The 26,255-nt window shown below is 46.5% G+C and overlaps 1 protein-coding gene across 4 annotated transcripts in view; it reads right to left on the reverse strand.

Annotated features, from left to right (window-relative positions):
* DPH1 (diphthamide biosynthesis 1) overlaps positions 1-26,255 on the reverse strand; it is a 1,923,189-nt gene that overhangs the window by 45,536 nt on the left and 1,851,398 nt on the right. The window lies entirely within an intron of this gene.

Here is a 26,255-nt window from a genome sequence, read left to right on the forward strand (position 1 = left end):
GCTAGATTGGTTGGCAACACACTCCGGAAAAACAAAAATGATGCTGATAGGTCAATGCCAGACGGATTTGAGCAGGCTTCTGAATGGTGGGGCCAAGATCCCTTCAGTCAGTAGGGTCAATATCTTGGGATTTCCACTTGACGCCACCCTCTCAATGAAAATCAGACGAAAGTGGTCACCAGAGAATGCAGCTTCTACACCCATTCAGTACGGACGGGTTGACCGTCCCTTGACACTCAGGCAACTGGCCACAGCTGCTTCAGCCATTATTGGCTGCAGGGTTGACTAAACCTGCAGCCTTCACCTAGGGTCTCTAAAAAACTTGCTCAACAGGCTACAGAAGAAGCAGAACTAATTCTGCAAGAGCAGGGTCAGATAAATTGAGGTAGCAGGGGATGGGGGTGTTAAAAAGCTGCAATCTCTTGCAACATACTTAAGGAATAAACTACATTTCTCTTTAAAACAGTGAACTGTTCAAGAATTATTTTTTTTAACTCCTCCTTCTTTTATTACCCCCTCAGCTTTCTGTAGATGCTGGTGTCTTGATACCTCTAGGTGTAAGCCTGATAAAAATGATTTGACGTTATGATATTGCCCTACTTATAAACAACCAACACGATTGGGAAATACACCATAACCTAAATGAAAGGTAGAAAAAGCAAAAGTCAAAAACCACGACTGAGACGGGAGAATGCATTAATTAGATAGGTGTAAAGTACATGTTGGCTTTCAAAAACCTAACCTAATGTCGAAGGTAGTCCGATGAAAACTGCAGATAGCCAATGTTCGGAAAACAACAAGGAGAAGGCAAAGTGGCGCGTAAAGCAGATTAAAAGCACACACAGCCAATCAAACACCAACATAAAATGGAATAGCATATTAGTCATATGAAACCTACAAGCAGAAAGGTAAATACCAAGTTAACTGGTTAAAACGTACTCACAATGACAATCAGACACCCCCCAACAAAAAGGAAAGAAAGCATTTGAGCTAGATCAAAAGTACACAAAGGGGTGCTCTAAAACCTCAACAAGGAGGGGGATTAGCATCTTAGAAAAACAAAAGACACAACGTGTGGTATTTAGAAATCAATATTTTCTTTTCCCTTTTTTAATCATACTTGTATGTCCTTAAAAACGAAGACGCACACACTACCAGCACCGCTGTTCTACCCAAATGACATGACATGGATGAATAAAGGTATCAGCTTGACAAAATCACACATTTTTTCTTTTATCTAAAGAAAATTCTTCCTGTTGTAAATGTATACTACACTTCCCTGACCATACAGGTAGAGTTTGTACTGGGATCAGAAGATTTTGAAGATCTGAATGAGCTAAAACGTGTCAAGTCCATTACAGCGGACGAATTCCTGCGCTATATAAGAAACAAAAATAAATTAAAAAAAATACTGTAAGCCAATAGACACAATCAGAGAGCATTCCAAAATAGTCAAGTCAAGCCTGTACCCAGGAACATTATTTAACAACATTTGACAAAAAAGTGGGAGTCTACAATGTTTATAAATTCCTGACAAAAATAAAAAAAACCCTGACAAAGACATACATCACTGATGGTGAATGTTTCTATGCATGTGCGTGTGTAGAACAATTCTAGCAGGAGCGCAATGGGGCACAGAACAGTGGGTCTGTGCCCATGTCTGAGAGGCAAGACTATTATATAAAACTTTAAAAATGATAGGTCCTATTATGTAGGGTGGACGTGCTCTTTGAAGAGATGTTTCTCCAGTGTCATTATGTATTTCAGACAGATAGCCCGAGTTCGGATGTCAAATGGTGATGCTGTTCCAGACTCTGAGGGTATGGATGGAGAAAGGCCTGCCTTTGGGTCTTTTCTATCACGCATTTCTTACTTCCCGTTCTGGTGATGTCCTGGCTCCTTGTGAGCTGTTGCCTGCCTTAGGTGGGTAGTTTCTCAGCCAGGTACTCACAGGAGTCTTTTCAAATGGCCCCGTAAGTCATGTCGCAGGTCTTGAAGATGATGCCGGCGTGGTGGGGACCCAATGTAGGGCCTGATGTGGAAAACCCTTTTGCAGTTGTCTGGCAGAATATCCTTTGTGACTAACTGTGAATCAGAAGAGAAAGCTCAAAAGCTACCCCCCCCCCCTCTTTCTTCCAATAATTAATACTTTACGATCCCAATTATGGTTGCACACTATGAATGAAACATCAGCCTCTTAAAGCAGATGGCAGCCATGCTCAATCTGAAACCTGTCACTGGCGGACAGATTCAATTTTCTGAATGGCAGCTGCGGGCTTCGTTGAGAGCAAACAGCGGTCAACGGGCCTTCTTCATGCTATCCCCCGATTTGTCATTCACTAAATGTATAATGTTATTTTTGAAAATGCCCTCAATTGTTCTCAAGAACTTGGACTCAGTCACAAAGGATGTTGGCCCTCAGTTAAGGTAAACAACCTTCACAACGCAACTTTTACATCGCAGAGCCTTTACAACGCAACCATTACAACGCAAACTATTACAACGCATTGCTCTGGGGGGCGCTCTAGGATAGGGAATAGGTTAATTTACTATCCAATAACCTTCCCTAGTGTCCACGGGGGCTGGAGTTGGAATAGTAAATTAAACTATTCACTATCCAGCACCCCAAAGCACTATGCGTTGTAATAGACTGCGTTGTAATACTTGCGTTGTAAAGGCATGCGATGTAAAAGCATGCGTTGTAATGTCATACATCCCTCAGTTAATACATAAGCAAGGATGGCGGTCCACTGTCCTACAGTAGCCTTCATCCCTCAATTCTCAGTCATTTGCAGAGAGTTACAAAACGCCTGCCTCATAGATATTAACAAGATAGGACCCTGCACATGGACATTTTGCAATGTGACTGACAAGTACATCAGTTGCAGTGCAAAATGAAGGGCAGGGTGGGAAAGTAGTTGAGTGCAAAAAAGCAGACTGGTTTGCAACCCACCTTAGTTCACTGGGCCTGAGATCCTTTAATGGTGGAGTTATATGCTTGAACTTCTTCTGGCTCCTGATGAGATGCTGCTGCATGTTGGACCCCTTTCGGGGATGCCAGAGTGGTGTTGGGGAGCCATGGAGCTAAGCGTTTCCTCTAACTATGGGTGAGAGGATCGAGGCATGCACTGATGTTCCACAGTTGGTTGGGGTATGAAGAGTCTTACAGTTTTTCAGGAGACCAGCAGGCACCATGCTGTTTTTATTTTCTTGGTGGTGATGTTTTCAAAGAGGGGATTGTCTTAAGCGAGCATACAAGTGATTTCGGGACTATTAGCTGTGGGGAGGAGCTGTTTGGCTTCATTTCAGAGAGGCTACCCAGAAGAGCCTCTCAGCATTAGCTTAGCAGCAAGTAATTTGACTGAAATAATAGAATTAGTTAACAAGAACGTTTTTATAATTTCCTAAATTTGAGTTCGGACTCAGTTTTCCTAATATGCTGGGGAAGTGAGCTCCAGAGCTTGGGGGCTAAGACCGCAAAAGAGCTTCCTCCACTTCTGGTTATCTTTATTCTGGGCACTGCAAACAGCTGCTGGCTGGTAGAGCGCAGCCTTCTTGAGGTATCCTGGGGAGAGGGAGAGATGAGTCTCTGGAATTAACGTTGGGCCCTTATTATACATAGCTCGGTGGGCTAGGCACAGAGCTTTGAACTGTATTCTTTTAATCCCAGGCAACCAGTGCAGGCTTGCCAGACTGACGTTTGGGAATTTTAAAAAGTATGTGGGCAGCGGCATTCTGGATGACCTGTAATCTTTTGAGAACAGCCTTGGGACTTCCCATATATAGAGGGTTTCCATAATCCAGGCGTGAGATGACTAATCCTTGCACCACAATTCTGCGTGGTGGTTCTGGTAGCTATCGCAAAGGCTTTCTTGGTTTTCTACGCAAGCCAAAGCATGTTGCAGCAAATTTTGTAGCTTGGGTTGTCAAGGAAAGCTTGACATCGTGCCAAAAGCCAAGGCTCCTTTCTTCTGGGTTTGGGGTGGGTTGATCGCCAAGACATTCTGGCCAATTCATTTCCATGCATCTATTGGGGTTGTTTCCCACCACCATCGCCTCAGTTTTTTCACCATTTAATTTCAGGATGCTTGCTGCCATCCAGTCTGCCACGTCTTGGAGACAATGGTTGAGTTGTGTAGAGGTCTTATCAGTTTGGGAGGAAAGAGAGATGACAATCTGCGTATCATCCACATAAGATATGGAGGAAAAGCCAAAGTCTTTTATGATCTCCGAAAGTGAGGTAACTAACAAGTTGAACAGGGTCGAGCTTAAGGAAGAGCCCTGAGGGATCCCGCATTTCAGAGGGTAAATTTCAGATTTTGTTGTTTCCTCACCTACCTGAAAAGTTCTATTTTGGAGGTATGAGGTGAGGCTATTCCTGCTACCTCTAACCTTTTCACTAGCAGTGAGGAGGAAACTGAGTCAAACTCTGCACTCAGATCCAATAGGATCAGAGCCGCAGTCCCTTTCTGATCCAGGATGGCTTTTAATTCCTCTGTAATATAGGACAAAGGTGGTGAGATGCACTCCCGATTTATCCAGTTCCATGTTTCATTTTTATATTGATGTTTCTTCATTTCACCTTGTAAAGGCGTGCATGCTTGTTTAGCGCTCCGCCCAATCGCACTGCAATCATAAAGCCAAACACGAAGGAACCACATAGTTCCCTTGCAAGCTGCACTGCCAAACGAATCCAATGAACCAAATTCATATTTAGCTCCTTAGTTGCTGCACTTTTCACTTCATTTACTTCATTTATTTACCCCTAGTTTATTCAATCCATTTTACTCATTTTTCTTGACCATTTGCAGTTTTTCACAAAATACGCAGGAGTATCTGATGTTCCACATGCCACGCTTTATTAAAAAACCTGATGCATTTCGGGACAACCCTTCATCAGGGGTATCGTGACATGTGCTTCACTAGCTCATCAAAACCTTGTACGGTGTCATTTCTTGTAAAAAAAAAAAAATCATGGATTCGTTTGGCAGTGCAGCTTGGAAGGGAACCATGTGGTTCCTTCGTGTTCGGCTTTTAATTCCTCTGTGGCAGCCAACAGGGCAGTTTCGGTGCTACTCCTAGGTGTGAATCCTGTCAGAGAAAAGTAGGATGCTGTTTGCTCCCAAATATTGGGAGAGAATTTTATTAATGAACTTTCGAATATTTTCCTTGGCCCTGGTAGAAGGGAGATGGGGCGATATTTTTCACACTTGAAGGGATCAGCTGATGGTTTGTTTAGCAGCAGCCTCACAACTGAGTGCTTCACAGATGCGGGAACTGTCCCTAACTCCAGTGACATCATATGGATGAGTATGGATTAGGAAGGTTTCATACAGAGGCTGAATATGCTAGGGGAAAAGAAGGATCTTGGGAATTGCAGCAGGTGGTAGTTGCTAAAGGAAAAGATTAACTATTGTGTGACTGCGTCAGAGCGTCCCATGCTGGATTCCAGGGTGCAGATCAGTGCTTGGTAGTTGAATGTGTAGAAGGCTGTTGGGAGATTGAGTAGGACAAGTAATCGTGAGTCACTTGATGTTGATAAGCAGTGCGTTGTTAACTACTTGAAGAGTGATCATCTCCATACTTTGAATGGTGTTAAGGTGGATTGAAAGCCCTGTAGATGTTACTCTTGTTTATCAGCTCCAGAAGTTCGAGGGAGACTACTTACTCGATGATTTTACTCAAGAAAGACAAGTATGTCTAGCGGCGGGATGATCTGTCAATTGTTGAAATCGTCAGGAAGGGTCCTTGGCAGAGAGAGGAGTTGGCGATTTTTGAAAGGGGTGTGAGGGCCTCGTTTTGAAGAACTTTCCAAATGGAGGATGGTAGCTGCTGTCTTCATAGGAGGCATCCTTGAGAGAAATGAAAATGTCCATGAGTTTGGTATGCAAAAATAGGCTGAAGGCTGTCCAATTGCGGGTTGATCAATGCAAGACTGTGGGCAAAGTGGATGTCTGTTTTTGTTGTTGTTGTGGGAACTAAGATTGATACCATTTTCAGTGAGGAAATGACTGATGGTGTTATACTTGTTAGCTGATTGTGGGATTAGAGGGTGCAGGAAAAAAGTGAATCTTACCTCCTATTTGGTTGTTCTTAATCTGATAGATACTTGCATGGCCAGTTCCTTTAGGTATCACTTTTTACTGTTGAACAAAATGTGTTGTACTTCTTGACACACCGCTTGTACAGAGATGTAATAACTATGCAAGTGTATTATGTACTGTTGTGTGATCAACTAGTTAAAACCTGAAAAACCCAGGGGCGGCTCCTCCGTTATGGAGTTGGTTTTCCACCCCACTGCTGGAACCAGCAGATCAAAACATGTAAAATAAAATGATAATAAAGCAATTAATAAAACTACTTTATTATCATTCTATTTAACTTGTAGGAGCTGCAGCTAAGTCTTGAGGGCAGGGCCATCAGCAGCAGGAGTAGTGGGCACAGGACACTGCAAGTGTGCATGTCAGTTTGGCCGCCATCTTAGGACGGCCAAACCGACATGCGCACTTGTATATCTCCAGGCTGTTGCTTGGAGAGATCAGCAGGGCTCAAGAGCACAAGCTCTCAGTCCCTGCTGGAGCGTGAAACCAGCCTGCTCCGCCCAATCCTGGCGCTTCTCTCATGCTGGGTAATAGCAGCTTGAGAGCAGAGTCAGTCAGTCAGAAACCTTTATTCGATTCCAGATGAATCATAAAAGCTCACAAGGAAGACATACAATCATAAAATAAAACAATATTTACAAAAAAAACAAAAACATAAATAATATCTTTTTGCAGACAATAAAACACCCAATTACATACTTTTACATTGCATATTGTTTCCTTATTATAAAACTATTTTTATAAAACTAAGCACAGAGCTACAAATGGAAGCATTTGCTAGGGAATGTAAATAATTAAAACCCTCTCTATGGGATCGGAAACAATTTTCGTTGAAAATTGGTTTAAGAAAACGCACCCTAGGGTCTTTATATAATGTGCAAAATAACATAAGGTGCATAGTATTTTGTTGGGCTGTGTTGTTACAAGGACAGGGGGGGTAGCCTCTCATACCACCCCAGTCTGGATTGGCGCAAGGGACTCTGTGAGCCTGCGTGTATCAGGATTCGGGAGCTGTAGAGCGCAGCGAGGAAGCAAGTAAGTTGTATTTTTATCCCCCCCCCCCCCCCGCACTGCCTCACCACTTTCCCCTGCTAGCGGCCGCCGCTGGAAAAAACAAAAAACAGATTCAACCCAAAAACAAAAAAAATAAAATAAGCGGGTGCAGGCATTGAAGGATGCAGTGCTTGAAAATATTGCTTGCCGGGTGACCTGTTTCTACTGGTTTCTTGGTTGAAGGTGATCTTGTACAAGGCGATTTTGGTTTCGATGTCAAGGGATCTGCGTTCCGGGTAGTGTGCCCTGACTGTTACGTGCGATCGTTGGCCTTTCTCTGCCTGTTTTTCTTGTCTGTGTAGTTTGTGCATGGTCTCTGAATGTTCTTAGGTGTACCACGGTGCTGAGAGTTGACGTTTGGATAATTGTGTTTTCTGCATTATATTGCACCTGAGTGGCACGGGGTCTCACTTTAGATCCTTCCTGGCCCAAAGAGGAGACGCGAGAGATTGTGCGAGGACGGGCACAGAATATCAACGTTCTCTGGAAACCAATTTACGTTTATCTTAAGCCACATCATTGATTTTCACCCAAAACTAAGCTGAAAATCATGCGTGTTGTGTAAACAAGTACAAAAGGTACTGAGTGAGTTCGCTCTTTGTCGCTTTCTGCCTCAGTGGGCGCAGAAGGAGCTCATGAAAGTTCATCTTTAGCCAGTCAGGCGAAGAGGCTTGCCATCAGGACTTATAGACACTTCATTTTTAATTAAAGAGACCTTCTGGATTTTTCAATTAGACGTGAACATTACATAGCCAGCATTGATGGCTAACGTTAAAAAATATATATATCTTACTGAAACTAATGAGCAACACTCTGCACATATCTGCTTGAAGAGACCTTTTGGGAGGAGCCACCAAGGTCCGGGGGGGGAGAAGTGGGAATAAAGTGTGATGGAGTGCTGCTGCCACATTGCTGCTGCACTACCTGCAAGGAGGGCTCCACAACCCGGCAGTACAACGCACTGCCACTGGGTGGCGCCATTGGCGCGTGTTAGAGCCAGTGCTGCAAACAGCGTGTGCTGCTCCTAATAGGGATCTCACGTAGGCATTATTGAGGGCTTCGTACATCAAGATTTATAATGTAACAATACTCGTTAGTGACGTTTGCACAGGTAACTGGTGAGATGAATGGACACATTTTTAAAGGTTCATGGATTCACAGAGGTATGGATGCTTGTAAAGAAAAAAGTGTGGATGTTAGTGAGAATGTATGCAACGTCATGCTACACTCACAAGAGCCGTGACCCTTCCAGATACATTCCAGCGGACTGCACGGAGAATCGAAGCCCTCGACTGTAGTGTAAACAAGGGCGTCTCACGACACCCGCATCTAGTAACCCACGCGCTCCAAGTGTGTCTTCAAATGAGCAGCAGTATTTCAGTCTCTCGCGTCACACACTTGAATGGAGACTCACTGAATGCGCGGCCCCCATACAACGAAGCGTGTTCGCGCATTCCACACTGGTGGCCGCATACAATATACTGGACTTTCCCACCTTCCATTTACTCATCACTCACATCTCAAAGGTCTCACTCTTCCTTACGTTTCGCTATATACATTGCGGGGAAGACGTGTGCATACACTACCGTTTACCTCATGCACCTAAAAGACACTCACTCATTATCTCTCACTGCCTCATACCTTTAGATGCACATTCATACTTTCCAACATCACTGACTTACAAATCAACTCAGCCTCCCTCACGTTATCCGCTAGAGATGGGCGAGCGCGAGCCACTGACAGCTCGAGCTAGATTCCTGCCTCCGGTTCCTCGCGCTAAAAATGAGCCGAGCTTTCTAGGGGTGCTGGCCTTGTGGCTACAGCTGCCGACCATGTAACACGGGAAACCAGGTTCGAATCCCGGCATCAGCTCAGCATCCTTTGAATCCCAGGCAAAGCTTGCTGTGCTGAGAAACGAGCGTGTAACCCAGTCTCTGTCTGTTGTGAAGTGCTCTTATGGCCTCTTGCAAGATTGACAAATGCGGCGATCTAGGCTGCGGTAGTAGGCTGTTGTGATTCCTGTTGTGTACCTTAATCTCGCTGCTGATTTCCTAGCACGCTTGATAAACTTTTTTAAAGCTTTAACTTGTACTTTATTTGTGATCTTTATGCTGATTTTAAAAGCACGCTGATAATATTTTAAAAATTGCAAATTGCACATTGTCTCTGGAACTAGTCAAAGTCACTCTCACCTGCACCTTCTTTCCCTCGTGGCCCCGTTCCGCCCCGGCTTGTGCCGTTTGCGCGGAGGGTCAGTTCGAGGAGCGTTCACTTCCTGGTAGTGACACCACTTCCACCCTGCACAGAATACTCGCAGGTTAGCGGTCTAGTGCTCCCTCCCCTTTAGAATTTAATGGCAGTATGGAGGAAGCGCAGCAGACGAGCGCAGCGGGAGCGCCGACTTTGCGCCGAAGTCGCGCACAAGTCATGCCCGTCTGCGCCCGTCCGCGGCCGACCGGGCCCAGGGTCAGGTCGTAATGCTCTACTCTACTCTTATTCCTCCGCCGACCTCCTGAGACTTAAATCATCAGGACCCATTCCGGCCCGTGCTGTCAAAGCGGCTCAGACATGTGGCATTCTTGCTCCATCCGATTTCTCGGCACCAGTCTGTTTCCACGATCCCCCCCCTTAACTCCTCAGATCTCCGCTTCTCTATCGATCTACTACCTTAACACCCGTTCCCTCATTTGCCATCAGATTGAGATCTTCCAATTACTGCATCAGAGCTCTATTGATATCCTTCTCTTAGCAGAAACCTGGATCACTGAAATCTCAGCCCCCGACATTCTTGCAGCAATCCCTACGGGATACTACATTATGCACGCCAACCGGCCAGCTGGGAAGACTGGTGGCGGGGTAGCGGCTATCATCCGCTCTGAATATATTTTTTCCGAGATTACGATGACCTCTATCCCTAAAACTGAATATTTGGCATTAAAATTTACCTCCTCTAAATCGTCTTTTATCTGTGTCCTTGTATATAGACTCCCTGATCCCATGCCTCTCTTTCCCCAACTCTTCAGTGACGCTATAGCTCAATTAGCAATCAACCACGCTAATATCATGGTTATCGGCGACTTCAACTATTGGCCATCTGATGTCCACGAAAGCCAATCGTCGGTGGAATTCACAGAACTATTAAAAGGCATGAATCTCTCCCAACATATTCAAACCCCCACCCATCGGAAGGGTCATATCCTCGACCAAGTCTGGACATCAAACCTTGACATTTCTCCTCCCTCAGTTTTCCCTTGCTCTTGGTCTGACCACTACTTCATCTCTTTTCACTTACATCTGCACACTCTGTGTGTCCCCCCCCGTACCAAGAATATTATGGCCCGCAATTGGAAAAGGGTCAACCTGTCTGATTTTCACGACTCACTGGTTTCTACTGCACCCACGCCGCAGACCTCACTAGAGATTCAGGCGGACAAACTTAATGAATGGCTGCGTCAGGCTAGCGACAAAGCTGCCCCTCTCAAAAGAATTAAAGCCAAGCGCCCCCACGACGCTCAATGTTGGTTCACGGACCAACTTAAAGCGGACAAACTTGCCCTACGACAAACGGAGCGCCACTGGCGTCGCCATTACGATCCTCAGCTCAAACTTGTTTACACTGAGACCTTAAAATCGTACAAGCAATCAATCCTGGCAGCCAAGATGGCATACTTTTCACAAAAAATCTTGAACTCAAATAACAAAACGAAAGATATCTTCGCAATCGTTAATGAGCTCTCCCTTCCAGATAGAATCACTCCCCAACCTCAGCCGACCCAAACCCTCTGTGATTCACTCAATTCTTACTTCATAGAAAAAATAACAACAATAAAAAATAATATACCGACCCCGGCATCTCTCACTCCTCCTCCTCTTCCCCCCACTAACACCAGTACCTTGACTGAGTTCCCACCTATATCTCTTCAAGAGTTCGCCTCCCTCCTTCACAAAGTTAGCTCGGGTTCTCCTAATGATTGCTGTCCCCCGCAGGTCCTGAAAGAAGCCTTTCTTGCATGCCCAGGTCCCCCTCTAGAATTGCTCAACAACTCCCTTGCTAATGGGGAGGTCCCATCTTCTTTCAAGCAAGCTGCAGTCTTACCTATCTTGAAGAAACCCAATGCAGATCCCACAATACTCAGTAACTACAGACCCATCTCCCTCCTCCCATACTTAGGAAAGATCTTGGAGACCTACGTTACCCGCTGTTTGAGCTCTTTTATAGAGAAATCTTCCTTCTTAGATCCTCAACAAGCGGGTTTCAGACCCCTCCACTCCACCGAGGCGGTCATAGTAGCAGTCATGGACACCCTCAGGAAAGGTGCTGACAAAAACACCTTTCAAGCCCTTGTCCTATTAGATCTCTCGGCGGCATTTGACACGGTCGATCATACCATCTTGATCGACCGTGTCCATAACGCTGGTATTCAGGGATTGGCCCTTGACTGGCTCAGATCTTTCCTTCACCAGCGTTCACAGTCCGTTCACCTCTCCACCTTTTCCGCGTCCTACACTTCCCTTCCCTGCGGTGTCCCACAGGGTTCCGCACTCTCCCCTCTCCTTTTTAATTTGTATCTCCAACCACTTTTAGCTTCCCTCCGCAACTCCCCGGTCACAATTTTTAACTATGCGGACGACCTTCAGCTAATCTTTCCCATAGACTCACACCCTTCCTCCCGTATCAACTTTCAGTCTACCATGCTGACCATTGCGGAGTGGATGTACCACAGCCACTTAAAGCTGAACCCCACCAAAACCGAGCTCGTCCTGGTAGGAGGACCCAATCACCCATGGAATGCCACTTTCTGGCCTACATCCTTGGGGACAGCACCCACTCCTGTGAGCTCAGTCAAAAGTCTGGGGGTGATCATTTCCGAAGACCTATCAATGAGACCGCACATCAACGCGGTCACTTCTGCCTGTTTCTTCCACCTCAGGCGGATCCGTAAGATCAGCAGGTTTCTTACCAAAGAAGCCCTAACCCAAGTTGTCATCGCGCTCATCACCTCCAGGCTTGACTATGCCAACATACTGTACGCAGGAATTCCTGCATGTCATCTTCACCGACTTCAGCTGGTGCAGAATCAGGCTGCTCGCCTGATTTTCCGCCAGCCCAAACATCAACACGTCACTCCCCTCCTCCGCACTCTTCACTGGCTTCCGGTTTCTAAACGCTGCACTTTCAAACTGGCATGCACCACTTTCAAGGCCCTTTCGGACGCAGCCCCCTTGTTCATCTTTTCAGCCTTGTCCCGTCACATCCCCTCTAGAGCTCTTCGCTCAGCATCTCTAAACCTCCTCGAAGTCCCCCGTTTTAAAAGAAAAAAGCATGGTGGCCTGAGCTTTTCTGTTCTGGCCCCCTCCACCTGGAACTCCCTACCTCCTTCTCTCTGTCTCTGCCCAAAGTACGACTGTTTCCGCAGATCTTTAAAAACCTTGCTCTTTCAAGCCGCTTATGATTAACCCTCTCATTCTGGATCAACGCAATATGTAAAGAGCGCCAAGAAACCGATGGTGATAGTGCGCGTTATAAATAATTTTAATAGAATAATAATAGAATAATTCATGCTATGTAAAACTGGCAAAAATAAAATGCAGATTATAAAATGCATAATCCATGAAAATGGATCATCCATGATCCAATTTCACCTTAAAAGAACTCAGTGTTAAACTGCAAAATTTGGGACCAACCCTGGGTTCTCTTCATGACTGAAATGTGTGACCCTTGGCCGCTAGTGAAGTGCGGTAAGAGCCGGTCAAGTTTTGGGGATGCCCAGTAGCATGTGGGCAGCAGCGTTTTGAATGACTTGCAGTTTTGTGACAACAGAGTGGTGATAAATAGAGGGAACTGCTGTAGCCGAGGTGGGATAGTATCAGGCCTTGGACCACTATTCTGCGGGCAGCCATTGGAAGCCATTTTAGCGTCTTCCTCAGTGCCCTGAGGAAACCAAAGCAGCTAGCTTCCAGCTTCTTTGCTTGGGAGGCAATTGTAAGATTACTATCTAGTGAGGTACCCAGACTTTTCACTCCTTGATTGGGGGTTGGACGGTCAGCCTGGGATGAGGGCAAGTTAAGTTCGCCCCAGAGCTATGGGTTGTTGCCGACCACTAAGATCTCCAGCTAGCAACCATCCAGTTAGTGACCTGCTTCGAACAACAGTTTAGTTTTTGTGATATGGAGCCTGAACTGGGTGTGAGGGAGACAATTATTTGTGTGCCGTCCGCCTACAACCCCATGGTGTAACCAAGGGAACAGATGATATCTAATAAGGGGCGGGCGTACAGATTAAAAAGCGTAGGGCTAAGGGAGGAGCCCTAAGGCACCCCATTTCAAATGGTGAGTCTTAGAGAGGAAAGGCTCCTCGATGATTTGGAAACTCCGGTTATTTAGGGATGATGATAGCCATTTTAATGCACATCCTGCGATGCCGGCTTCTTCCAGTCTACAAAGTAGGGTGGGATAGCAGAGCATATCTAATGCTGCGCTTACGTCTAGAAGAATAAGTGCCGTTGATCCGCCTTGATCAAGGTCCTTCTTAAAGAAGATCCATGGCCATCAGGAGTGCTGTTTTGATGCTACAGCCTGGTCGAAATCCCGTTTGGGTGGGGTGTGGTGTGTTGTTAGATTCCAAAAACGAGAGGTGGCTATTTATTGCCTTTTCAAGGGTTTTGCTAACACCAGGGAGAAAAGAAATAGGCCTATAATGTTCAACCAGTTTACAGTCCATGAACGGTTTCTTTGGTAGGGGTCGTATAATGGCATGTTTCCATACATCTGGTATACTGCAGCTTTCCAGGGATGAGTTATATATGTATGCGAGGGCTGAGAGAATTACGTCCTCTCCTTTCAGGAGGATGTTTAGGGGATACAGGTCAAGAGGGGAGCCTGATTTCACCATTTTAGTTATTTTTTTTATTTTTTTAGAAGACCTTTATTGTTCGAAGAATAAAGAAATACAGTTGTACATGTCACATAGCCTGCAATCCACAGGAGCCGACAGCTGAAAAAATAAAGGATATTCAAGAGAAACATTGATAAGTTAACACAGCCATTTAGCCGGCAACCCTGGGGTCCAGCGGCGCAGTTCAGGAAAAAACTTTGAAGCAAAATTGAACATGCTGTATAATGACAATTTGGCCTGTAGTTTTTGTGTATTCTTATAGTTCTCAGCTTAAACATATCGTCGCATTATTAGCATCTGCATCATGTGAGCTGTAATTTAAGTCCACATTACAATCCAATCAAAAGGTGGCAATAGCTTCCAGGTAAGGTGTGGACTCAGAATAGAGACCCTAAGGTTTTTGTATTTGCGATGCCATCATGCTGCGGGCAGGTGCTCAGTGGTATAGCTCACTAATGCAAGGTAGTAGGCACTGGTGGTCGACGACACCAGGTTGCGGCCGCCTCAGCATGGTCCCAGGTGTCTGATGGCCTAATGTGGGTTGAGCTCTCCAGTGTCCACAACCCATATATGGATGCTAGAGGTGGGGGTTCGTGTGTAGACGCTTTCGCCCAGCGTCGGATAGCAGTTATCCCGAGTATGGCCCGCATCCCTTGTGTGTGATGTGTTGTGGCCTGTCGTGGCAGCAAAGATGTAATGTGTCTACAGGTACATAGCATTCCGTGACTTGTCACGGCGTGTAGGCCGACTCCGTTAGTAACAATAGCGGACTAGGTCAGAGAACGTGACCGGTTAATAAACATTTACAAATATCAACACAGTGGTGAAAGAACTAGGGAAGGGAGGGGAAAGAGTTTGCATGCCAAGTGGCGTGTTAGGGGAGGGGTGGTAGCAGTTCCGGCGAAGGGTCATTGGCCCTGGGGCGGGGTGTGGCGGGACGGTTTCTGAAGCGTGGAGGGGGTCCGGGCGGAGGCGTACATGCTATGTCTCCAGATTATAGCTATCTGAGGGGTCTTTCTCTAAAGGACATGGTTTAGATCTATCATGTGGTATGTCAGATATGTCGGTCCGTCGACTGCAGCAGGGCGTATACCGCGAACGGGTGGGAACGTGTGTTTGGACGCAGTTTGGTGCTACATAGGATTGCTCAAGTTGTTCCTTGCTCCTGACAGGCTTGTTGGAAGGACACAAGGAGATCGCCCCAGAGCTGTGCAATGGGGAATTTCCGAAGCCCAGCTGTTTCCTCCCGGAGGAGCACTGTGCCCTCCGCCTGTGCCCAATTAATGAAGGATGTGTGCCAATGTCGGGTATGGGGGGGCGCTGGCCTTCCAATGTTTGGTGAGTAAGCGTTTAGCTGTGATGAGGCACATGTTCCAGAATCTTGTTTGTACCTTGTTGAGCTTCGTGCGCTTGTAAAGCCCTAAAATACAGGCTTCCCACGTCTTCGGTTCTTGTTCATCAGTGCACTGCGTGAGTAGTGTTGTGACCTCATCCCAGTATGCCTGTATGGCAGGGCAATGCTTCACCATTTTAGTTATGGATAGAATTTCATATTCACCCAACTGTAGGAAAGTAGAGAGGTCGTGCTTGGTTCGGTTGGCTATGGTCTTTACATTGGCCCGGTTGTGATCGGATGTCTCCGATACAGTGCTGTAGATATGCCTAACTTTCCCAAGAAAATGGTTGGCAAGTAGCGCACACCGAGCCTCTGAGAGAGGTGGACCAGCTCCTGAAGTGTCTGGTTTTAAAATGGAATTTACAATGGTATAGCTTTCCTTGGAGGAGTTTGAGGACTTGCCAATCCTATCGGCAAAGACATCCATCCTGACTTTCCGAATGGCATGCTGAGATTTTTTTCAGGGCTCTTTTATAGGTCAGTTTGCAGGCGTCATCATATTTTACCCTCCACTTCCTTACACATCTTGTGCCTTCTTTCTTTAATTCCCTTAGATCTGACGAAAACCACAGGATTTTTGCCCGTGGTATGAGAGCACTTTCAGATACATGAGTTCATAATAATAATAAATAATATTAATAACCATATTTGTAAAGCGCGAACATATCACCCCTTAAGGTTCAAGGTCTGGGAGCCATCTGGGAGATTTCGGACCAGATGTAGGTAAAAGCAGTTTTGCGACTCCTTAATAGCGATTTTTAGGGAATCGCTATTGAGGCCTTGCAAAATGCCATGTAGGTAGGAATCACAATATTTTTTGCGATTCCTTAATATTCCTATAATGCGAATTGCAAATTGCAATTCACAATCAAGGAATACCTTCCCATTCATTCCTATGGGCCTAGAGGCCCATAGGAGTGAATGGGAATTACGCACGCAATTTGCGAGTACCCAATCAGTACTCGCAAATTGCATGCGTGCGTGCAAGGGTTCCAGATGGCCACCCTGTTGCACCCCTTAAATGTGCAGGAGCGCACATGTGGTACACATACATGTGTGTGCCACATGGTACTTTTAAAAAAGCAAAAAAGTGCTTTTTTAAACAAAATCTCAAATTAACACAACTTGAAGTTGGTGGTAATTTGCGATTTCTTAAGGTAATATCACAATATGCGATGCCTACTAGCATAGCATTTAGGGAATCACAAAGTGCGATTCTATAAATGCTTGTGCAACATAAGGAATCGCAATTTTAGCGATTCCTTATTTTGCGAGTATGTATTTGCCTTTCAACATTGGACAAAGCTGAATTGCGATCGCAAACGCTGAAATTCGCAGAATTTCTGCATTTGCGATTGCAATTTGGGTTCCTACATCTGGCCCTAAGTGAGCTATTTCCCAGAGTCACATGGTGCTGCGCTGCTGCCGGGGGTAGAACCGTGTGCCTCGCCCTCTGGAATCAGCCACTCTGGCTGCTGCGACACACCTCTCCCTCATGATGTTTGACGTGCAAAAAGCTCTTTGCTGTGATTTATTAGACTATTATTTTGTTCCATGTATAATAAGAATCCAGCTCACACAGAGTACACACTTTTAACCCTTTAAACGCGGGGCTAATTCCCCTGCGGTGCCTGGCCTGGTCAATGCACTCATATGCAGCCTCCGTCACTTACACATTACCAGCCTCATACAATTCAGACCCGCCTCATACACATCCGCATCTCCCTCATTATCCATCAGCTGCCGAGTGGGAGGGTTGCCACCCTACAGCTTTTTGTTGGCTTCTGAGGGTCTTCTGGCCATGCTGGGTCTTGGGAGCTTGCACCATCCACACACTCAGATGTTTTTGTACATCTGGATATGCCAGGCCTTTGTAGTGACGACAGGCGCCAAAATAAGGAGCTCGGCTTCCAAATACAACCCGAACTGCCTCCCACCAACCACCACCCTAGGCCCAACATTTCAATGCGTGACCAGCAGCGCGTGAGGGGGCACGCGCACAGACGCACAAGGAGGGGAAAGCTAATCTCAGGGAAGGGAAGGGAAAGAGAACGAGGGCGCCTCTGTCTTTTTTCTTGTCTGTGTAGTGTGCTTGTTCTCTGAGAATTCTAAGGTGTACTATGCTGATGGGGATTTAGGTTTAGAGAACTGTATTTCTGTCACATGTAGCATTCAATATCCTAAAACACTGCAAGACACTACATGCTGGCCTGTCATCCCCAGAAGCCCACACAGTGTGCGTTATCGTTAAATTTGACAGAGTCAGCCGTCAAAGGCCGTGTTAACTCGCGATGCAAACCAAAGGTGGCAGCTTTTTAATATTCTCGGATGGCGCGAAGCTGGTGAATCTAGACACAGACACTGTCTTTCTGCAAACTGAAAATGAAATCCCCAGTCCATCCCCGGCTCCTGCTGCTTCCTCAGACTGCAGGTTGTGTGAGTTCGAGCATCTCGGTGAGCAGCGACGTGGCCTGGCGCGAGCTGTGGGGCTCTGGAGGTGACGGGGGCGTTAGTGGCAGTGGTAGTACCAGGTCAGGTTCAAAGGTGAGATTTTTTTCCCGTTGGCCAGGGAAAATAGATAAACTAGGCGAACCTCCTGTGACCTCTGTTACCAGAAAACACTTGGCATAGAGGGACCGGTTACACCCTGAGGGAAGTAGCTGCCAGAGGGCGCCCACGAGCCAAGACCTCTCACCAGAGCAGAGCCAGGACCTAACCACTGTGCACAGGGGTGCGAAGGTAGGAAAGAGACACCCCCACAACTAAATGGTATACGCAGATCTTTAATTGACCTCTGGCTCCCAAAGGGATCTGGAAGTCCACCAACCACCCCGTGATATTAATATTTACGTTTTACCAAGGTTGGAGGTCGACCAGCCCCTGGCCTTTCTGCACTGGTCCTATAGCTATAGATGTCCGAGAGTTATCCTATTTTTTTCATCCCTTGAAAGGAGTGGGTAGTGGGACCCTGGAATCTCTTAGGTTTTTTATTGGATCCTCACACAGCTTCGTCATTAGAGCCACACCCAGGGCACAAGTCCTAAAAAAAGAAGTGGGGGGACGCTGTCACCGGAAGTGACGTCACGACAGGAAGTGACGTCACGAAAGGTGTTTTGCAAAATTGAGCTAATTGCCTCCTTGTGTGTTTACAAACCCAATAGAACCACCCCCTCCCCACACCGCACCACCTCACGCCAATGAGCGCAGCCATGCTGTGCCAGTGATCGCATGAACATAGGGAGGAGGCGAGATGTCAAATCCCTAACTTAAATGCCATCCGCCCCTTCCCCAGAACACCTTCGCAGCTTCCTCGCACTGAATAGAACGGGACTCTGCCATTCCCCAGTCTTCTGTTTCTGTCTCCCCTAACCCTAGTTTCCCCCCGTATTTCTCCCCCCCCTCCGCTTCTCTCTATTCTTCTAACTTCTCCGGTCCTGTATCTGTTGCTCAGCCGGCGGCTTCTTGCGTCCTCCGTCCGCACATCTCACCCCCCCCTCGATTGTCCACAATGTGCAGTTCTTACACACCGCCCCACCTCCTTCAAATGCCCATCTGCTCGTGGAATGAGCCCGCCTTACCGCTGCGTCCTCTCTGGGACGAGATCGGAGCTCAGAGAGACCAAACAGTGAAGTCCAGCTGTTTCGCAGGGGGGACGACGTCCACCCGGTAAGACCCCATAAAATAAGTGGGGGGACGCCGTTCACCCGCGTGGTACCCTGACTCGAGCCCTGGCCACACCCACCCATCAAGTGTCAGTGGGTAACCTCAACATGATTACTATTATAAAGGGACCACTAATTCAATTTGCCTGCAGGTTTCTCTGATCTATTGTTGATTATGAGTACTTTTGAACATTTTAAAAACAGGTTAACAAATTATGTTATTAGGGTATATTATGGCCCAAACATCAGAGGTTGACATGTTTCAGCCCTGCTTATTACTCCATAGGGTCACTGGGCTTTCTTCAGGACCAACATTTCTTATAATGCATATTCTCAGTGGATGTTTACCAATCTACAGTATAGTATAGCAGAGTGAAAATTTCACACTCAGAAACATGCATATCGATTATGTTACTTATCCAGTAAGCATCTGTTCTTGGCGTGTAGAGCTGTAGATTCACATGCTTTGTATACTCTGGCCATCTAGTGTTGTGTCCTGATGTTTGCAAGTTGTTATTCTTCGAAGAAATGTTTCCTAGTCAAGAGGTAAGGTGACTCCTCCTTTCGGTGGTAGTGCGTATGGGCATCAACTCCATTATTAGATTGTTTTCCCGCAAGAGAGTGAGAATGAAGTAAGAAAGTGTAGTATATAGATGTCCATGCGTGTAAATGTGTAATGAAGAACTGCAACAACTATGCAGATGTATACGCTACTCCTGTTTGCGGTAGATATAACAGGCAACAGATGATGTTTTGTGTGGAAGCATCTAAAGGATTGATTTTGTTGTTATTGCAGTATAAAACAAAATATTTTCCATTTTGCTGCATAGCAAGCTCTGGTGGTAGGACCTTCTTGCTTCTTTTAGAATATTCATACAGTGTGGTGGTAAATTTAAGAAACCGAACTCTATGACTTCAGGAGCCAGATCACTAGATTTGGTTTTTGGCATTTGGATGTCTGATTTCTCCATGGTTCTGTGTCAGGAGATGTGGAACTATTGACAGCTCCAACAGGGTGGTGTACCATGGTTGAAGGGCCCATGTGGGAGCTATTAGAATTAGTGTGAGGGATGTTTGCCTGAGTTTCCGAACCACACACGGAATGTGCGGGAGAGGCGGAAAAGCGTAGGTAAATATCCCTGACCAGTTCATCCATAGGGCATTGCCCTTTGAGAGCGGGTGAGGGAACCTGGAGCTGAAGCTTTGGCATTTTACGTTTTCAACCGTGGCGAACAGGTCTACTTGTAGAAAAGCCCATTGTTGAAAATAGGGAAGGGGAACTTGGGGATGAAGTTCCCACTCGTCCGCATGCGCTACTCTGCTAGGAAAAAGCTGTCGGCCCCTTGGTTCTCGGAGCCATTAAGACTCCTTAGGCAGGGAGTTAGGAGGCAGGAGCGTCTCTGGCGGGCTAGTTGGGATCTGAGGGATAAAGAGGCCCATAAAATCTTATTGAGGGGCTATAAGGCGGAGGTAATAAGAGCTAAGCAGGAATATTTCACTGCCCGTACCACCTCACTTTCCTCCCCGAAAGAGCTCTTCACGATTGTTGATTCCCTGACTTCCCTTCAGATTCCTGATCCCGTTATTGGCTCTCAGCAGCTGTGTAATAACATAGCCCTTTTCTTTCAGGCAAAGATTGCTGACATCTATTCGGCCTTAGAGCTACAGAAGGCCTTAATCTCTGACTCCTCTGGTCCCTCTGATTCTGCCTTAATGTTGGCGGAGGATATTCCCTCGGGGCGCTTGGCCTCTTTTCCACCTCTCTCACTTCAGGAACTAGAGAACCTTTTAAGTAAGACCAGGTCAGGCTCCCCCTTAGATCCCTGTCCTCTTAAGCTCCTTAAGCAGTGTAAGGAGACTCTTCTGCCTCCCCTTTTAGATATTATGAATAGGGCAATGAGGGATGGCACTTTTCCTCAGCAATGGAAGAGGGCAGTGGTAAAGCCACTGCTCAAGAAGCCTACACTGGACCCAGGGGTACTTAAAAACTTTCGCCCTATCTCGTTGCTCCCTGCTTCTGCGAAGATGCTAGAAACCCATCTCAACAAGCATCTCGCAGTCTTTCTGGAAAACTCTGGTCATTTGGATCATTCGCAGCACGGATTTAGGAGGGAACACAGTACCGAGTCGGCCCTTACCATAGTGTTGGACAACATCCGCATCCGAGTTGATAAGGGCCAGACCACCCTCCTCATCCTGTTAGACCTTACGGCTGCGTTTGATACCCTTTCTCCCTTGGTTCTAACATCTCGCCTGAGGGAGATTGGGGTGGAGGGGTCCGCTCTTAGTTTGCTGACCTCCTTTCTTGACCAGAGGGAACAGAGAGTGAAGCTGGGGGAGTTTCTATCTCCATCCCTGTCTGTGCATTTGTGGGGTCCCTCAGGGGTCGGCATTAAGTCCGACCCTTTTTAACATCTATGTGACCCCACTTGCCAGACTGATAAGATCTTTTGGGATGGAGGTAGTCTCCTACGCCGACGATACCCAGATCCTGGTCTCCCTCTCCCAGCCTGTCAGCTCGGCTGCCTCCAATTTTAGACTCTGTATGGAGGCAGTCGCTCAATGGATGATTCACAATTCATTGAAACTAAATGGTGAGAAGACGGAGATCTTGGTGTTTGGAGGAAAGGAGGACATTTGGTCGGCGAACTGGTGGCTTGCTTCATTGGGAGTCTGCCCGGTACCTGCTGCTCTAGCTAAAAATCTAGGAGTCCTGATTGACCCTACCCTCAGTATGCGTCAGCAGGTGAATAGAACGGTCTCCACCTGCTGGGGTATAATCCATGTCCTGAGGAAGATTAGAACACTATCTTTCCTAGCAGGCGAGAAAGCAAGTTGTGGTGGCACTCATAGGCTCCCGACTTGATTATTGTAATGCGCTGTATGCAGGACTCAACAAGGGGTTGCTGCAGCGACTACAAATGGTTCAGAATGCGGCGGCCAAGTTTGTGTTAGATTTACCTAAACGTGCGTCAGCCACTTCCGCAAGGAAATCTCTACACTGGCTCCCAATTGAGGACAGGATTTGCTTTAAAATTATGTGCCTGACCTATGGCGCCTTAGCTAGAAATAGGTCAGCCGGGATTGGAGCTCTCCTGGCTCCTTACAGTCCTTCTAGAAATTTGCGTTCCGCGAATAAGTCTCTGCTATCAGTACCCCGCATTCGCAGAGCTAAATGGGGTGGCAAAGCCTTTTCTACTGTAGCACCAAAAATGTGGAACGCTCTACCTGTGGAAACTAAGTCCCTTCCCACTATGCAGTCCTTTAGAAAGGCCCTGAAGACTCGGCTATTCGCGAAAGCCTACCTGTAGTTTTGTTTTGCCTTCGTTGTGAATTATTTTGATAGGCGCCTTGATGCCTTCGGGTTTTAGTTGCGCAAAAAAAAAAAAAAAAACTCGTGAATTTAATGTCTCCTTCTGTGTAGGGAAGTCAGCAATTTGATTGTTTACTCCTGGGAGATGTTCTACCAGAAGATACATTTTGTGATGGATTGCCCACTTCCAGATGGCTTGAGCAAGTGTTGGCAGTTGGAGAGAGTGTGTCCACCCTGCTTTTTCACATAATATATTGCTGTCATCTTGTCCGTTCGGACAAGGACAGTGTTTGTGAAGAGGTAAGTTTGAAAAGCTTTGAATGCCAGAAAAATTGCTAAAAGCTCGAGCTAATTGATGTGGCGAGCTTTGTGCTTTTTGCTCCAGAGGCCTTGATTGTGTAACCCTTGATATGAGCCCCCCCAACCTGTTAGAGGTGCGCCTGCTGTGAGCAAGATCTGTGGTATAGGGTCGATAAAAGGCTGGCTTATACGTTTTGCCGGTTCCACTACTGCAGAGAGAGATGGGTACGACCGTCTACCAACACTAGATCGGTTAATTGACCCTGTGACTGATTCCACTGATGTGCTAAGCACTCTTTTAGGGGGCGCATGTGAAGCCTTGCATGGGGTACAGTTGCGATGCAAGACGCCATAATTCCCAGCGTTTGCATGTACACTCTGGCTGGTAAAGCTTGATTGGGTTGAAACTGTAGAATTATAGCCTGAGTATTGCAAATACTGGCTACATTGTGAGAAGATAGAGCTTTGACTGTGTCTAGACTGGCTCCTAGGTAAGACTGCATCCGTGACAGATGCAGGTGAGATATTTGTGCATTGATGGTGAACCCCAGTTTATGAAGTAGATCTATTGTAATCTGTTTGTGATGTAGACAGTTCTGGTGAGAGCTAGCTTTGATAAGCAAGTCGTCTAAATAAGGGAAGACGAGAATTTGATGTCTCTGAGATGAGCAGCGACTACCACCAAATATTTGGTAAAAACTCTGGCTGCTGTAGTCACTCCAAAGGGAAGTACCTTAAATTGGTAATGTTTGCCCGCTATCACAAATCTGAGGTATTTGCGGTGAGATGGATGAATTGGAACGTGAAAATATGCATCCATTAAATGTAGGGTAGACATAAAGTCTGCTCTTTGTAAAAGTGGGTGTACCAGTTGAAGTGTCACCATGTGAAAGTGTTCTGACAGTATATAACGGTTCTTAGGGATCCATCCTTTTTGGGGATGAGAAAGTACAGAGAGTAAACTCCTGAGCCCCAGTACTGTATTGGAACCGTTCTATTGCCCCTTTTAGTAAGAGGGACTGGACCTCTTGTTTCAGTCAAGTGTATGTGTCCTGGAGATAACTTGTGAGACCGAGGTGGAATGTTTGGGGGATTGCTGGTAATCTCCAGGCAATAACCATGTTAGATAATTGCAAGCACCCATTTGTCTGATGTTATAGACTGCCAAACAGGGAGAAATTGTTGAAGTCTTGCCCCGACAGTTGTGGTGTAATCGTGGGTGAAGCATGGGCAAGTCACTGTTTGTTGGGGAAGGGGAGTTACGGGGTGTGTTGTTGCCTCTATAACATCCTCGAAAAAACCCTCGGGAGGGAGAGAACTGGTTGTTACCTTTGTAAGTGGAGGTATTTTGATCTGTGGATGGTGTTTTTGACCCTCCTCTGTAAAAAGAGCCATGAAAGGAGCCTCTGCTGGAGGTAGTCTGGAGTGCCCCGATGGATTTAGCTACCTCAGTGTTGTTCTTCATTTTCTCCAACGCCTGGTCGACGTTAGACCAAGTAGGTGTTCCTTATCAAAGGGTGTGTTAAGGATTGATTGTTGGACTTCAAGTTTAAACCTTGAAATCCTTTACCAAGTGTGTCTCCTGATCGGAATGTTGGTGTTAATTTCTCTAGCTGCGGTGTCTACAGCATCTAGAGCGCAGCGTATAGAGGTATTAGAAATGAGCTTACCCTCATTTACTAAGTCCTGTGCTTTAGCCTTATGCTCATCTGGGAGATATTGGAGCAATGCTCCATTTCGTCCCAGTGTGCTCTGTCATACCTGGCTAAGAGGCCTTGCATATTTGCAATGTGCCATTGATTTGCAGCTTGAGCAGCTATGCGTTTGCCAGAAGCGTCAATTAATGTGAACTCTTTATCTAGCGGAGGAGCACCTCCGGATGTTTGAGAATTCGCCCTTTTATGAGCATTAGATATTACTAGGGAATCTAACGGTAATTGTCAGTTTTTAAATATAGGACCTGTAGGAGAGGTCTTATATATTTATTTCCCCCCAGGAGTCAAGATGCGTGCTCTGACTAGGTCTTTGAAAATCTCATCAGCATGTCGCATCATGCCTTTAAGCATGGTGAAGTGTCTTATGACCTGTGTGTAGAAGCTAAAGTCCCAAACTAAAAAATCTTCTTCTAGTTATTCTTTGTGCAGCTCAACCCCATGGTAATGTGCAGCCCTGGCAATGAGTTCTTGGTGTGAGGCATTGTCGTCTGGAGAAGATGGTTTAGCAGGTAAAGGTCTGGATCAGTATCACCTGGGGGATCAATTGTGTAATCTGTCCATGGATCTATTGGGATATTTAACCCTCCATCATCTCACTCGGCATCGTCATGGTGTGACTATGGGGAATCCTGAGGTGTAATATGCGAAGGATTCTGAGGTGGAGACGAGGGTGCTGGAGGAGGTGATGGAAGATGGAAAGGACTTTGGATCTGGTGTTAATGAAATAGTGTCCACTTTCAGATTGGAAGGAGACTCTTTGTGTTTTGGTGCCAGTGTTTTCAGTGCCGACGGAGGCAGACCTTTCGGCATGGAAGGTTTTGGCTCCTTAGGTTGCTTTTGTTGCGGCACTGAGGATTTTTGCTCTGAGCTTGACTTATGTTTTGAACTGGAGGGTTTCAGCTCTGAGGAAGACTTTTGGCGACCGGGTACATAACCGGAAGGCTGACTGGCTGTTTCGTAGCTGGGCCCGAAGGCGGGGCGTCGGAAACGTCGTCTTGTTGCCGGCCTTGGCCAGAAGGCGGAGATAGTGCCAAAGCCTTGTGTTTTTTCAGTGTTTGTGGGGGCAAGGGGTCTTCGGTACTCACGTTACCTTTTCCCTGCGGCAGTTCTTCGGCGTCGAGGTCTATCTCGGGCTCCGAGTTCGAGTCTTAGTCGGAGAAGGCTTCCTCCTCTTCTGCCGCTGATGCCTCGATATCTTCACCGAAGATGTCCGGCATGTCTTCGATGCTTTGACGCTGCCTGGCTCGATGTCGAGCCCGACGGTCGCGGAGAGTCTTTTTTCACCGGAACGATTTGCAAGTGTAACAGTTTTCTTCTTTGTGCTCGGGGGAATAAGCACAAGTTACAAACTTCTTGTGAGTCGGTGCACGTATACTTCATGTGGCACCAAGGGCAGAGTTTAAACGGAGTCCAATCTATCAACGGAGAGCTGATCGGGCGCAGTTAGGCTTCGGAGGCCATCCCTGAAGCTTTCCAATGGAAGGTCGATTCCGATGTCGAAACGATACGCGGAGAAGTGGAAACAGTTACAGAAACAATACCGTCAAGGGTAGAGAGGAGGGGAACCCGAGGAACGGTTTCAAACCGGAGTGCAGCAATGCACGTCCGAACCCCATGGCGGAAAAAAACAATCTAACAATGGAGTCGATGCCCATGCGCACTATCACCGGAAGGAGGAGTCACCTTACCTCGTGACTAGGAAAGACTTCTTCGAAGAAAAACAACTTGCAAACATCTGGACCCAACACCACATGGTAGGAGTATGCAAAGCATGTGTATCCACAGCACACATGCCTCGAACATGCATAAAGCGGGAATTT

The sequence above is a fragment of the Lissotriton helveticus genome, chromosome 3_1, assembly GCF_964261635.1.
Source record: "Lissotriton helveticus chromosome 3_1, aLisHel1.1, whole genome shotgun sequence".
Lineage (NCBI taxonomy): Eukaryota > Metazoa > Chordata > Amphibia > Caudata > Salamandridae > Lissotriton > Lissotriton helveticus.